Here is a 14,994-nt window from a genome sequence, read left to right as displayed (position 1 = left end):
CAACATGCCACCAATCAAGGCTGTGTGTGTTTAATTGACTTTCCCAATGGGTTGAAAGTAAGAAAAAAATGTTGAGAGAAAAAAGCTTAAAATTCGTTGTCAACTCTGTCTCTTGAGTCTTAGCAGGGGGAAAAATTATACCCTTCATAGGAAATCCCTTTACTGGCACCAGGGCTGTCCCCAGTTCCCAGGATGGAAAACAAGCTTTCTCTTCACTTGTCTTTGGTGTGGCCACACCATTACTCAGGTACACTGGCGACTCTCAGGTGATATTCAATCATCAGAGATGGTCTGGCTAACAAGTTGCTTAAAATTTTCTTTTGAGTGAGTTGTAATCATTTGAAAACCAGGAGATTTTATTTACAAACCTAGATTTCTGGCTTCTCTTGAATGATGAAAAGCTTTGGCAGTGCTGAGCCCACATTCCTGTATGGCAACAATTTGGGAGCTGAGCACTCTTGCTCCACACAGATAGAACATGTGTCCGCCAGGTGGTCATGGGCCGCACTGGTTTCTATCATACGACATTGGGTGGCATCACTGGTTTATTTACCTGCTTGGTTCCTGTAGGAATTTGAGTCCTAGTAGAGAAAAAATATTATACGCCCTTAGCTCCTCACTGTCATTGAGAACCTGCCTTAGAATCTTCCCCTCTCCCCAGATGGTTGCTGTCCTCTGGTGATTTCAGTGTCAAGGAGTCCTGTCCACACTCCACCTGAGGCCAAGGCCAGCTGGGTGAAAGTCATCTTCTCTGGGGTAGTGCCTGAGAAGGAGGGTCCTTTGGGAGAGAGTACACTGAAGGGCTCCGAAGACCAGGAGGGAGAGTTGGGGTCATTGTCGGGAACAGCCAAAGTCATTACTTGCATGTGAGATGGAAAACATGCAAGAAATCAGAGGAGAGAGGCAAGGCAAAGGTGACACTGGTGAAACTGATGACTGAGGGTCAGTGCGGACAGGAAGGGGCAGGTACAGATCAGATCCTGCAGAACTTACTCCAGGGACAGGGCTCATGAGGTCTTCCCTGTTTTATGGGACGCTGGGCAAGGTCCTGGGAGCAGCGTCCACACAGTCATGTGGGTCAGCTCTCACCTCCACTGTTCTTGGGCAGCCACTTATGTTACCACATCTGGGGCCTTGTCATCACCCAGAAGTGTTCTCTGCCAGAAATCTTAAACTTTAATCTCAAGCCTTCAAGACCTCCAACGTCTAGCCTTTCAGCTCTCTTGCTGAGGACGCCATCCAAGTCTATTAACCCTCTTTGCTTCACTTGCTTCCTGCCCAGCCTGGATTCCACCAGTTATCAGTTTGAACATGCGTGTTCTGCTCCTTCACAACATTCTCTTCCAAAGCCCGTCCTCCAAACTGCCCAACCTTCACTAAACCAATAACACCCCCTCCACCCTACGCTGGGTCACTGGGCTCTGCCAAGTCAACCAATGCCTCACCTCATGCCCATCTTCACAAAGCCTTTACTGCGCTAAGTCTAAGACCTTAAAATGTCCCTCAACCCCACCTCCAACTTATCTACACCCATCTCATTTCTGTGCTTCCTACCTCAGAGAGTCCTTGCTCCTATTCTGGGGACTCATCTCATCCAGGACTCTGTTCCTTCAATAATCCTTCCAGTCTTCCATGTCTTTAACTTTTCCCTCTCTCCCGAGTCCTGCTCAGCCTCTAAACATATCCACATTTCTCCCATCTTTGGAGAAAAGTGCCCGGGGACTTCAGTGGAAATGACTACAAAATGATAACATTCAGGGTTCTAAGGAAGGAAGGAGAGAAATCAGCGAGATAAAGAAAACAGGCTGCAGGAAGGTGCATTTCTTTAAGATCAGGGTTTTGGCAAGAAAAGCTAATGGGAACGAAATCTGAGGGACAAAGGGTCTGAGGGAACAGGATGCCCTTTTCACATCATATACTAAATTCGTCATAATGCCCTTCTTGTGTATATTATGTAGCTCATAGGCAGCGTTTCATCCAATTTTCACTTCAGTCCAGTGAGATAGGCATGGGTGAGACCAAGTGGGTGAGGCCTGGCTTTGGGGACTTCGGAAGGTGCCGGCACTGAGCTGCGGTGAGCAGGGGGAAGGGGATGAGATATGAGGCACAAGAAAAAAGAATGAATTCCCTAGAGGCTGCAGCCAACAGGGGAAAGCAGGGAGGCTCTGGTGGTGCCTGGCAGAAGAGATCATGTGCATGGAAAGGATGCAGCCAAAACAGATTTCTTAGACCCTGGATTGTCTGTGTGAAGAAAGAAATCCATCTTTTAGGCAGACCACAAGGGGACAATGGAAGGCAGAAAATGATGCCATTATTAAAGGTTGATGTGATCACAAAGTTAAAAACCATTCTTTCCATCTATTAGATAAAAAGAGAGGACCCAGGGAATGGAACCAGCCCTCTCAGAAAAAAGCGGAGTGTGAACAGCCACCAAAGCACAGCTTTTGCAGAAAGAGCTCTTACTGCCATCTAACCAAACAGATGTCCCTTGAATGTGCTCTGGAGGTGAAGTCAGGAGGCCTAACCCTACTTCCAGGCCTTCACCAGCCATCCAGAACCCCCCTGCACCTCTGTTTTCTTCATCTTGGTAATCCCACTGCCCAGGCTCCCTCACAGATGGGGCAGGAATCAAATGTGACAGCACATGGGAAAGTGCTTTGGGAATTACAAAGCCTTAGGCAAATGGAACCCAATGCCCCTGACAGTGGGGAAATCTGATAAAGGAGACCGAAACAGCCCCTGTACAACTGAACAGGCCGAAAGGGTCTGGATGTGTGGATGGTGATAACAGACGATACCAAGGGGAAGTGAAACTCTGAGGGCAGGGTGTGCGTAGGGGTTGGGGGAGAAGGAACAGCTTTTTAAAGATGCACAAGGAAGCTGCCATCTCAACTAATGAAGTAAACCCAGATTTGTCAAGGTCCACGCCAGCAGGGGAATCTCCACTGGGGTTTCCTTCTTGACCACCTCAGTGAAACAGTGTGGGTTATATTTAAAGAAGACTGCAGCATTCTTACAGGATGAGATCTGCATTGTGTTCAAAGGGAAAGGATGACCCCAGTAATTACAAATCACCAATCATCGAGAGAAGAGGCTGTATTAGATGATGGAAAAACAGAGCCATTATATTCTGCCTGATCTGGGTTCAAATATACCCCTTGGTAGGTGAGTGGTACTTCATTCTTAATTCAGTTCAGTTCAGTCACTCAGTCATGTCTGACTCTTTGCAACCCCATGGACTGCTGTAATACAGACTTTCCTGTCCACCACCAACTCCTGGAGCTTGTTCAAGCTCATGTCCATTGAGTTGGTGATGTCATCCAACCTTTTCATCCTCTGTTGTCCCCTTCTCCTCCTGCCTTCAATCTTCCCCAGCATCAGGGCCTTTTCAAATGAGTCAGTTCTTTGCATCAGGTGGCCAAAGTATTGGAGCTTCAGCATCAATACTTCCAATGAATATTCAGGACTGATTTCCTTTAGGATGGACTGGTTTGATCTCCTCACAGTCCAAGGGACTCTCAAGAGTCTTCTCCAACACCGCAGTTCAAAAGCATCAATTCTTCGGCACTCAGCTTTCCTTATGGTCCAACTCTCACATCCATACATGACTCAGTTCAACCACTCAATATTGATAAAATAAAGGGGATAGTGTTTATCTCAAAGGATGGGATTTGAGAAGATGGGAAAAGCACCTCAGCATATGATTCATGATCAGTCCAACAGGTCCTGGGAGGTTGGGAAGCACAGAATGAGAACCTGCTGTGAGCAAATCTTCTTGAACCAATTCACTTCCTGGAAAGGGAAGTCACACACCTGGAAGAGTGGTTTCTCAACTTGGGGGTTGATTGTGCTCCATTCTGGAGTGGGGATTTGGGGCCATGTCTGAGGACACTTTTGACTGTCATCCCTTGGCAGAAAATTACTACTGGAATCTAGGGAGCAGAGGTCAAGGATACTGCTAAACACCCTACAACTCACAGGTCAGCCTCTTAAAATAAAGAATTCTCTGGTTCCAAATATTGAGAGGGCCAAGATTGAGAAACCCTGGCCTGGCCTAAACCTGGGTCTTCACTGTACCTTCCACAGTGTTTAGTCAATATGTCAAGTGAACCCAACTGTGTCTGCAGAGGTTTGTGCTCTGAAGCATCCAGTGCGGGGAAATATTTCTGTGACTCACATGTGCTAGTTTAGGGCTGTTAGGTATCTTCGTCTGCGGCTGGAGGAATTCTTTTAAATTGTGTTTATTGGTCACAGAGGACACTGGGTTTGGGGACATGTTAAACGTTTTGAAGGAGGGAAATCATGTCCTAAGCCACCTTGACCAACAAGAGAAGTCGTTTTCCAAAAGTTGAATGGGGGAAAAAATTGGTGGGGCTCCCAAGTCATGAAAATGACCTGAAGGTCACAGAGGACTAAAATTTTAACAGAGACTACAGTTGAGACTGTGAGATACCAAGGCTGAGACAGACTCCTTTGGTGTTTCTGAACTGAGCAAGGCCATTTTAAACTGCTCAGTACTTCATATTTTCAAAAGAGATACAGAGAAACTCACAGAACCAAGAGCTGGAACAATAAGCACTAGAAAATAAAGAAGTTTCTAGAAACAGGCTAAAGGAGTTTGAATGTTTTAACATGGAAAGGAGAGAACGGAGTGTGCGTGGATTTGGAAAAAAAAAAAAAGATTATCACAAGAAAAAAATGGCCAGCTGTTTTCCATTTCCATGGAGGAGCAAATTATAGGAAATGGGCTGAGATTACAGCACAATGGTGGTTATGAATACGAAAGCATTTCCTAATTGGACCTTGGAACAGACTTCAGAGGAAGACAGTTCAATTCCCATTACTCAAGTTTGCTAAAAATAGGTTAAGTATTGACCTGACCACAGACGGAGGACTGGACGTGATGACTTCTTGAGTCCCTTGGTTTTATCATTCTTTTAACTTGTGTCTTCACAAGGCACAGGTAATTTGCTGATGAGAGAAAAATTCAGTTGTTTTACTGTATGGCCTATATTAGCAAGTTTCCTAAATAACCCGTCTGATGGATTTTCATTAATTGTTATTATTAAATTGACTGGTGGTTTTAGAGTCATTTGACAGAGCCTGTAATTTTATAATATTTGTTGTACTCCTTGAACTTGGACATGAACCTATAAATTATATTACGCTTGTGGATCATCAAGTCAGCCTCGTATTGATCATAATGTTTAGCAGCTCAGTTCTATGAGACATGGGTTTTCCTAATACCGGTACATACTTTGATGTAATCTGAACCAGTCTCTCAGACCAGAGTAAACAAGGTGAGGAAATGGCTCCAGGCTGTCAGTGTGTTCCACGGCTGTGCTCTTTGTGTCCACAGTTGTTACTGTGTTCATGGCTTTTTGTTTTTTGGGTTTTTTTGGCTGCACCACGTGGCTTGCAGGATCTTTGTTCCCCAACCAGGGACTGAACCTGGGCTGTCCACAGTGAAATCGCAGGGTCCTTACCACTGGACCACCAAGGAATTCCCTATTGTATTCACACTGAAGCCAGTGCTGCTGCTGCTAAGTCGCTTCAGTCGTGTCCGACTCTGTGTTACCCCATAGACAGCAGCCCACCAGGTTCCCCCATCCCTGGGATTCTCCAGGCAAGAACACTGGAGTGGGTTGCCATTTCATTCTCCAATGCATGAAAGTGAAAAGTGAAAGTGAAGTCACTCAGTCGTGTCCGACTCTTGGCGACCCCATGGACTGCAGCCTACCAGCCTCCTCCATCCATGGGATTTTCCAGGCAAGAGTACTGGAATGGGGTGCCATTGCCTTCTCCGACTGAAGCCAGTATCTAAGTCTAAATGTGGCAGGTAGGGGTTTGAGAAAAAAAGATGTGATCTTGCTGTTTCTAGCATTGTGCAGAAGTGAATCCATTCCATTTCCAAGTGAATTTGCTAACCTGCTGATAGAAAAGTACCCCATCTATTGAGTACCTCACATTTTGTACATATCATGTGGGAACATCAAGCTAGTAGGTTTCCTTTGGTTCTCTTACGCATCTCCTTTAACTTTTTATGCTTTCACCCTAAGTGGGTGTAGGAATGTAGACTGATTTTGTTGTCCTTTGAGTTTTTAGCTTCTTTGCGAAAAAATGTTCCTCTGCAAATATTCACATTAGAGGTGCCAGTCATCAGTAGTTCCTTTGTATTCTTAAAAGGTACAGAAAAGCAGTAAAATCGTTTGTGAATACAAAATGGTGTGTATTCAATATGAAATAAGCCTTCTCAAGGCAGGATTCTATACAAGGGTCTATTGACCTGGTTTACCCTGTGGTAGGATTGCTGGCTGTCCCCTAACAGCCAATCCTTCCTTCTTCCTTTGACGATTCAGTCTCTGACTTTTAGCCAAACCAGTGACTGTTTCACTAAAGACTACATTTTTTAGCATTATTTGCACTTAGGTGTGGAAAGGAATAAATTTTCACTGATGAGATGTCAGCAGAAGTGATTTGCGCCATTTCTGGTCCATCACCTTACAGGGAAAGAATAAGCCTCCACTTCTTCCTTCTCCCCTTCCTATAGGCTGGGAGGCAGACATGATGGCAGGATCTGGAGCAACCACTTTCAACCATGAGACAGAAGTCCTTTGTTGAGGATAACAGAGAGTCAAGATGGAAGAAACTTGGGTTTCCATTATCATGAAGTCACTACGTTAGCCTTATATTATTTATGCTTTGATTATTAGAGGACAGAAAAATAAACTTCTATTTGTTTAAGCTACTGTTATTTTGACTTTTTTAACAGTAGTCGAACTAGTATCCTAACTAAAATCCTAACCTGTTGGATCAGTTCAGCTCAGTTCAGTTGCTCAGTGGTGTCCAACTCTTTGCAACCCCATGGACTGCAGTACGCCAGGTTTCCCTGTCCATCACCAACTCCTGGAGCTTACTCAAACTCATGTCTATTGAGTCAGTGATGCCATACAACCATCTCATCCTCTGTCGTATCCCTCTCCTCCCGCCTTCAATCTTTCCCAGCAACAGAATCTTTTCCAATGAGTCAGTTCTTTGCATCAGGTGGCCAAAGTATTGGAGTTTCAGCTTCAGCATCAGTCCTTCCAATGAATATTCAGGACTGATTTCCCTTAGCATGGACTGGTTGGATCTCCTTGCAGTCCAAAGGACTCTCAAGAATCTTCTCCAACACCACAGTTCAAAAGCATCAGTTCTTCAGCACTCAGCTTGCTTTATAGTCCAACACTCACATCCATACATGACTATTGGAAAAACCATAGCTTTGACTAGACAGACTTTAGTTGGCAATGTAATGTCTCTGCTTTTTAATATGCTGTCTAGGTTGGTCATAGCTTTTCTTCCAAGGAGCAAGTTTCTTTTAATTTCATGGCTGTGGTCACCATCTGCAGTGATTTTGGAGCCCCGAAATATAAGGTCTCTCACTGTTTGCATTGTTTCCCCATCTATTTGCCATGAAGTGATGAGGCCAGATGCCATGATCTTAGTTTTCTGAATGTTGAGCTTTAAGCCAACTTTTGCACTCTCCTCTTTCACTTTCATCAAGAGGCTCTTTAGTTCTCACTTTCTGCCATAAGGGTGGTCTCATCTGCATATCTGAGGTTATTGATATTTCTCCCGGCAATCTTGATTCGAGCTTGTGCTTCATCCAGTCCAGCATTTCACATGATGTACTTTGCATGTAAGTTAAATAAGCAGGATGACAATATACAGCCTTGACGTACTCCTTTTCCTATTTGGAACTGTTACTTCTTGACTTGCACACAGATTTCTCAGGAGGCAGGTCAGGTGGTCTGGTATTCCCATCTCTTGAAGAATTTTCCACAGTTTATTGTGATCCACACAGTCAAAGGCTTTGGCATAGTCAATAAAGCAGAAGTAGATGTTTTTCTGGAACTCTCTCACTTTTTTGATGATCCAATGGACATTGGCAATTTGATCTCTGGTTCCTCTGCCTTTCTAAAACCAGCTTGAACATCTGGAAGTTCATGGTTCATGTACTATTGAAGCCTGGCTTGGAGAATTTTGAGCATTAATTTTCTAGCATGTGAAATGAGTGCAATTGTGCGGTAGTTTGAGCATTCTTTGGCATTGCCTTTCTTTGGGATTGGCATGAAAACTGACCTTTTCCAGTCCTATGGCCACTGCTGAGTTTTCCAAATTTGCTGGCATATTGAGTGCCACGCTTTCACAGTACCTGTTGGGTACCAGAAGTTTAACTTTGGTAAGTATTTTTTCATTCAGTAGAAAATATATATATTGTTTAAGATAGTGAGATAGAGAAACAATACACACACATATACATGCTCACACACACAATAATATTTGAGACTTACTAGGGACTTAGTGAAGATCAACAAAGAATTGATTGTATTCACCCCACACTCTATAATGTAAACCATTTATAGCTTGCTTCCTGTTTTTCTATGTAAAGAACTAACGGACAGAGAAGAAATGATAAGGAGCCTTCTAGGGAGGTGGTAAAGAGCACATGCTCAGGAGCCAGGCAGCTCAGGTGAAGGACCAGGCTTAACCTCACTGAGTGTCCAGGTTTTCCCATCTGTACAAAAGACTAGTAATTGTTTCTATCTCTTTAGCATGTTGTGAAGATTATGTGAGCTCATACTGGAAAAGTACTTAGAATGTTGCCTGGTGCATACTAAACACTGAATAAATATTCACCTCTATTATTAGTTCCTCTTCACTAATGGCCAGTGATAATGCTAAGGAAACATGTCTAGCAAACGGTTCTACACTGCTCTTGATCTTCTTGTATGTTTTGCCCTTGGTCTCATTCAAGACATCTGATCCACGATGTTTGCTTCTAACTTCGAGGCCCTTAGAAGTTTGTCCTACTCTTTGTTTATGCACATGCTTCAGGTACTATCTGAACTATTGTATCAATATATTTTTGTACACTGATTTCTAAAAGACGCTTAAAAATTAGCAGTGAATGTTCATATAGCGCCATAGCCCTCTGTCTGCCTCATTGGATCTTCTTTCCCTTACTCCCTCCTCTCTCTTTCTCTTTCTATATAGCAGCTTTACTGAGATATCATTCACATACATACAATTCACCTAAGTTAAATATGCAACTCAATAGTTTTTAGTATATTTACAGTTATACAACCAGCACCAGAATGAATTTAGAACATTTTCATCACTCTGTAAAGAAAGTGGACCCATTGTAGTCACTCCCTATTTGCCCTGCAGCCCCATGCTGTGCTGTGCTTATTTGTTCAGTCGTGTCCAATTCTTTGCAGCCCCATGAACTGTACCCCACCAGGCTCCTCTGTCCATGGGAATTCTCTAAACAAGAATACTGGAGTGGGTTGCCATGCCCTCCTCCAAGGGATTGTCCCAACCCAGGGATCAAACCCAGATCTCCCGCATTGCAGGTGGATTCTTTACCAGCTGAGCTACCAGGGAAGCTCGCCTGCAGCGCTAAGCAACCACTAATCTAGTTTCTATCTTTGTAGATTTGCATATTCTGGACTTTTCACATAAATGAAATCCTACAGTATCTGGTCATTATATGTGACTTCACTCACTAAGCACGATGTTTTCAAGGCTCATTTATGTTGTAGATTATATCAACATTTTGTTCCTTTTTACAGATGAATAGTATTCTATTAACATAATATTACAATATTTTGGATATCGACATTTTCTTTATCCATTCATCAACTGATAGGCATTTCAGTTTTTTCCACTTTTTGTCCATTGAAGTACAGAACTTTAAAACATTTTATGAACTGCAATTTATCTATTTTTTCTTTCACTGCTTATGTTTTTGGTGTCATATCTAAAGAGGCTTTGCGTAATTTAATGTCATCGAGATAAACTCCTATATTTTCCTTGAAGAGTTTTATAGTTTTGGCTCTTACACTCAGGACTGTGACTTGAGCTCGTTTTTAAATATAGTATAAGTCGGGTCCAGTTTCATTCTTTTACATGTGGCTATCCAGTTCCCTAGTTCCATGCGTTGAAAAGACGGTGTTTCTTTGTCCACTAAATTGTCTTACTATCCTTAGCCACATTCTTTCTGCTTCCTCAGACAATCATATTCTTGTCTCAAGGCCTTTGAGCCATTAGTGTCTTTGGTGTTGAACCTTCTTTCCCTGATTTTCACTGGCTGGCTCCTTCTCATGCTGCAGGTCTCATCTTAAAATGCTAATCCTGAACGCAGTGACTAAAGCAGTCCCACCCCCATTCAACACTTCCATCCTTACTTCATTTCATTCTTAGTACTTAACATTGCCTGAACATATCTCATTTTTTAAATAGAGTTCTTTAAATCCTTTAAGTGGATAGATTTTCAAATCAAGGTAGTTCAGGAGTAGATAATAGAATAATTTAGAAACAAAGGATTCATGTAACTGTTGTATGTGTTTGGGAGTGGGGGTGAGGATGTGTGATTGAGAAGAGGACCTGTGGATGAGAGTGAGAAATGAGTGGGTAAGTTCCAGGGCAGTCCAGGTGAGCATCAGAATTGAAGAGCTATTCCTACACATTAGTCTAGGCAATAATTTTTCAGATTGACACCAAAAGCATAGGCAACATAAGCCCAAATAAACAAGTGGAACTAAATCAAACTACAAATTTTCTGCACAGGAAAGGAATCAGTCAGCAAAACAAAAAGGCAATCTATGGAATGGGAGAAAATATTTGCACACCACATACTCAGTAAAGGGTTAATATACAAAATATGAATGGAATATTATTCAGCCTTGAAAAAGAAGGAAAACCTGTTATTTTGGACAGCATGAATGACACTGGAGGACATTATTCTAGGTGAAATATGTCAGTCACAGAAAGGCAAATACTGCATGATCTCACTTAGCTGCTGCTGCTGCTGCTAAGTAACTTCAGTCGTGTCCAACTCTGTGCGACCCCATAGACGGCAGCCCATCAGGCTCCCCCATCCCTGGGATTCTCCAGGCAAGAACACTGGAGTGGGTTGCCATTTCCTTCTCCAATGTATGAAAGTGAAAAGTGAAAGTGAAGTTGCTCAGTTGTGTCCGACTCGTAGTGACCCCATGGACTGCAGCCTACAAGGCTCCTCCATCCATGGGGTTTTACAGGCAAGAGTACTGGAGTGGGGTGCCATTGTCTTCTCTGTCACTTAGCTAAGGAATTACAAAAAATAAAAAATGTTGCACTCACAGAACAGAGAATAGAATGATGGTTACCAGGGGCTGGGCAGCAGGGTGGGAATGGGAAGGAAAGATGTTGATCAAAAGGTATAATTTTCAGTTAAAGATGTGTGAATAATTTGTGGAGACCTAATGTACAGCATGGTGATTATAGTTCATAATAATGTATTACATACTTGAAATGTGCTGAGAGAGTAGATCTCAAATGCTCTTACCACACACTCAAGAAAAGAAAGGTAACTATGTGAGGTGACCGATGTTAATTAGCCTAACTGTGGTAATCATTTCACAACGTATATGTGTATCAAAATGGCAAGTTGTACACTTTATACAATATGTACAACTTTATACAATGTATACAACTTCTGGTTGTCAATCAAACCTCAATAAACCTGCGGTGGGTGGGGGAGTCATCCTTTGGTCAATGTCATGCTTGATTCAGAAAGCATCATCAACTGGATTCTAAAATTAGTAGAAATTTGATGAGGAAGTACCTATCACAAATTACTTATTAATTACAAAGAGAAAATCAGTTATTTTTCAGTAGAGAAAGCTGGCAGACACCATCTTAATGATCAAAGTTAATATCACCAGGAATAGAACAAACTGACATGATGTATCTCATGATACTGAAAAGAAACAGTATCAGTTCTGTGGTATTCCTGCCAAAACTACCTTTTCAGGAGGAAAGCTCAGAGGAACCAAAACTGAGGAACATTTTACAAAGTAACCAGTCAGTATTTCTAATAAGAGTCAAGGTCATGAAACAGATTCTGAAGAACTCTTACAGAGGAGATAAGAATGCAAACTGTGGCCCTTGACTGGATCCTGGGCCAGCAATAGAAATTGTTTTTGCTACAAAGGGAATTATTGAAACACTTAGTGAAATTCAAATAAGGACTGTAAATTAAAAGCTAATATTGTGTCAATCTTAATTTCCTAATGTGAAAATTGAACTGTAGTCACACTGTGAGAGGATTTCCCACATTCTCGGGAAACACACATTGAAGTATAGGAGTGAGGGGGCATCATGTCTGAACTTACACTCCAATGGCTCGGAGTGTAATAAACATAGTGTATTAAAAATAATACACACACACAATGATAGAATGACAAAAAACAATCAGGTAATTGTTAATAATCAGAGTTTTTGAATGAAGAACATAGAGGAGTTCAGTGTATTTTTGCAACTTTTATATGTCTAAAATGATTTCAAAATAAAAATTTCTAAAACTAGAAAAGAAGATGGGTATCTCATGTTTCCTAAATCCCATATAGGAATCTCCACTGTGGATACCCCAGATATAAATCTTCCACAGTTCATGGAAGACTTATGCTGCTGCTGCTGCTGCTAAGTCGCTTCAGTCGTGTCCGACTCTGTGCGACCTCATAGATGGCAGCCCACCAGGCTCCCCCGTCCCTGGGATTCTCTAGGCAAGAACACTGGAGTGGGTTGCCATTTCCTTCTCCAATGCATGAAAGTGAAAAGTAAAAGTGAAGTTGCTCAGTTGTGTCCGACTCTTCACGACCTCATGGACTGCAGCCTACCAGGCTCCTCCTCCATGGGATTTTCCAGGCAAGAGTACTAGAGTGGGGTGCCATTGCCTTCTCCAGGAAGACTTATGATTATTTGGTAAAAATGGGTTGATGATTGGTTGATTGGCAATTATTACTTGTTCTCTTTTGAGTCTTATGGGATTTTTTTAAAAGCAGCTACAATTTTTAATTTATAAAGTTAGATCCTGCTACAAACATTGTCCAAGGAACAACAAGGAAGCAAAATTTGGTCAGTAGTTGACTGTAGGTTGGAACTGAAGGCTCTCCACAAGCAGACCAGCCCTTCCTCTAGTGTAGTTTATATAACTGGTGTAAAATTGAAACACAGCCCAGAGGTTGCTGTGAGGGAGAATGAAAAGGCAGCTAAGAATATAGGACAGCATGAGACCTTGAAATTCAGCACTGTTAATTACAGACTCTAGGTATGGTTAACACCAAAAATTAATATGTGCTATTTTGTATTTAAAAATCTTTTTAAGAAAAAAAATGATATAATTTGCAATATAAAGGAAGTCCCATTGTTAGTTCAAGATATATAGGTACATACACACACACACACACACACACATTTTCCTTCATAAGATCATAAAACAAAACTGGTCACTCTTTCTGAATACCTCATTTACACAAACCTGACATATCTTTCTGGGTTTTTCTTTTGACAAGAAAAAAAAAAAACAGAAAAAGAATCACATACAGCATGGAAGTTTTTGTCAGTTCCTTGACAATAGCAAGATTTTAATTTACTGCCTTAAAGACTCTCTGAAAACCACTCCTGTGAAGTAAGATGCAGCCAGGCAGAGTGTCATTTGTTACTCTTACTTAAAAATATTCAAATAATATCAGAAATTTTTAAAGGTCATTCTATAAATCACCTTTTCTATATACTTCCAGTTGCCTTCATTTAGCTTTCTTCTCCCCCTAAATCAATACTCTAATCTTAGTTTTGACTTGAGGCTCCTAAATATCTGAACCTTGTATTTCTATTTCCTTTTCATGTGAAACTTGTTAATTATATATTATACAAATATTTTTCTCATGGATGGACCTTGAAGGCATGTCGCTAAGTGATAAGTCAAGCAGAGAAACACAAATATTGTATGTTCTCACTTACACGTGGAATCTAATACAAACAAACAAACAAAACTCCATCAAATTCATAGAAAAAAAGAGGTCAGACTTGTGGTTATCCGAGGCGTGGGGTCCAGGAAGGGAAAATTGAATGAAGGCAGCCAAAAATTGTCAACTTCCAGTTATAAAATAAATAAGTATTAGGGATGAAATGTACAACATGATGACAATAGTTTACACTGCTGTGTAATACATAGGATAGTTAAGAGAGCAGATCCCCAAAGTTCTCATCCTAAGGAAAACTTTTTTATTGTATTTAAGTGACATGATAGATGATAACTAAATTTATTATGGTGGTCATTTTACAATATATGTAACTCAAACCATCAGGCTGTATACCTTCAACTTATTCAGTGAGGTATGTCTGTTATTTCTCAATAAAGTGGCTTTTTTTTCCTATTGTTTAAAAAAAAAAAAATCAAGCAGCCGTGCTATCACCCAAGGTTGGTCTTATATATTCTCTCCACAACGGAGCTAAGGGTACAACTGCTTTCATTTCCATCTCATATCTATAATGCTACAATTCTACCCTCCATTTCAATCAAATCCTAAAATTGTCAGAGGTTTGCCCTGCCCTGACCCAGTGGGTGGTCTGGACCCCTTAGAAACTCCTGTCCTTGAATCACCCTTTACCTTCCTGTTTAGACTCAAGCTCTTCTTCATGAGCCCAAAGCTCCAAGAGCCCCGGAGAGCACTAGGAGGCAGCCATTTGCTTTCCCTGAAATGCTGGTGACATTCTTTCTCGTCAGGAAGTTGCCAATTCCTGTTGATTCTGCAGCACCTGGGAGTTGGAGGGAAGTGGGTGAGTGAGGGGGAGAGGATGTCTGGCCCAAGTTATTCTATCTGCTGAACTCCTCAACACTAAGGCACAAACGAGCATGTTCAAAGCACTTTTCTTGGGGGTCGGCAAGGAACACAGCAATGACAGGCTCTAGGAACACAATCCAGCTATGGAAATTTTGTTTTTAAGATTCTTGAGTGAGAATTTGGCTTTTGGTTCTTGTCACAGAATAATTCCTTGGAGGAGGTTAAAAATCATAGGTCATGAAGTCCATGTAGTGGGCTACAACCATCAGTTTTTTAAAAATGTAATTTTTAAAAAATGTAATGGATTATATCGGAATGGACAATATCTAAGTATAGTTAACCA

General features: G+C 41.6%; 1 protein-coding gene and 1 long non-coding RNA gene across 3 annotated transcripts in view; both read right to left on the bottom strand.

Annotated features, from left to right (window-relative positions):
- The window catches only part of ELK3 (ETS transcription factor ELK3), a 204,576-nt gene that overhangs the window by 127,283 nt on the left and 62,299 nt on the right, over positions 1–14,994 (bottom strand). The window lies entirely within an intron of this gene.
- LOC145546953 (uncharacterized) lies at positions 3,082–8,197 on the bottom strand. Its single transcript, XR_014083413.1, has 2 exons — positions 8,125–8,197; positions 3,082–4,971 (listed from the first exon to the last, which is right to left on the bottom strand). It is a non-coding gene; the product is annotated as an uncharacterized LOC145546953 (long non-coding RNA).

Source organism: Giraffa tippelskirchi, chromosome 4 (assembly GCF_054371585.1).
Source record: "Giraffa tippelskirchi isolate mGirTip1 chromosome 4, T2T-mGirTip1v1.2.pri, whole genome shotgun sequence".
NCBI classification, from domain to species: Eukaryota; Metazoa; Chordata; class Mammalia; order Artiodactyla; family Giraffidae; genus Giraffa; species Giraffa tippelskirchi.
The sequence above is the reverse complement of the archived record's forward strand: the minus strand, read 5'-3'. Positions and strand labels throughout refer to the sequence as shown.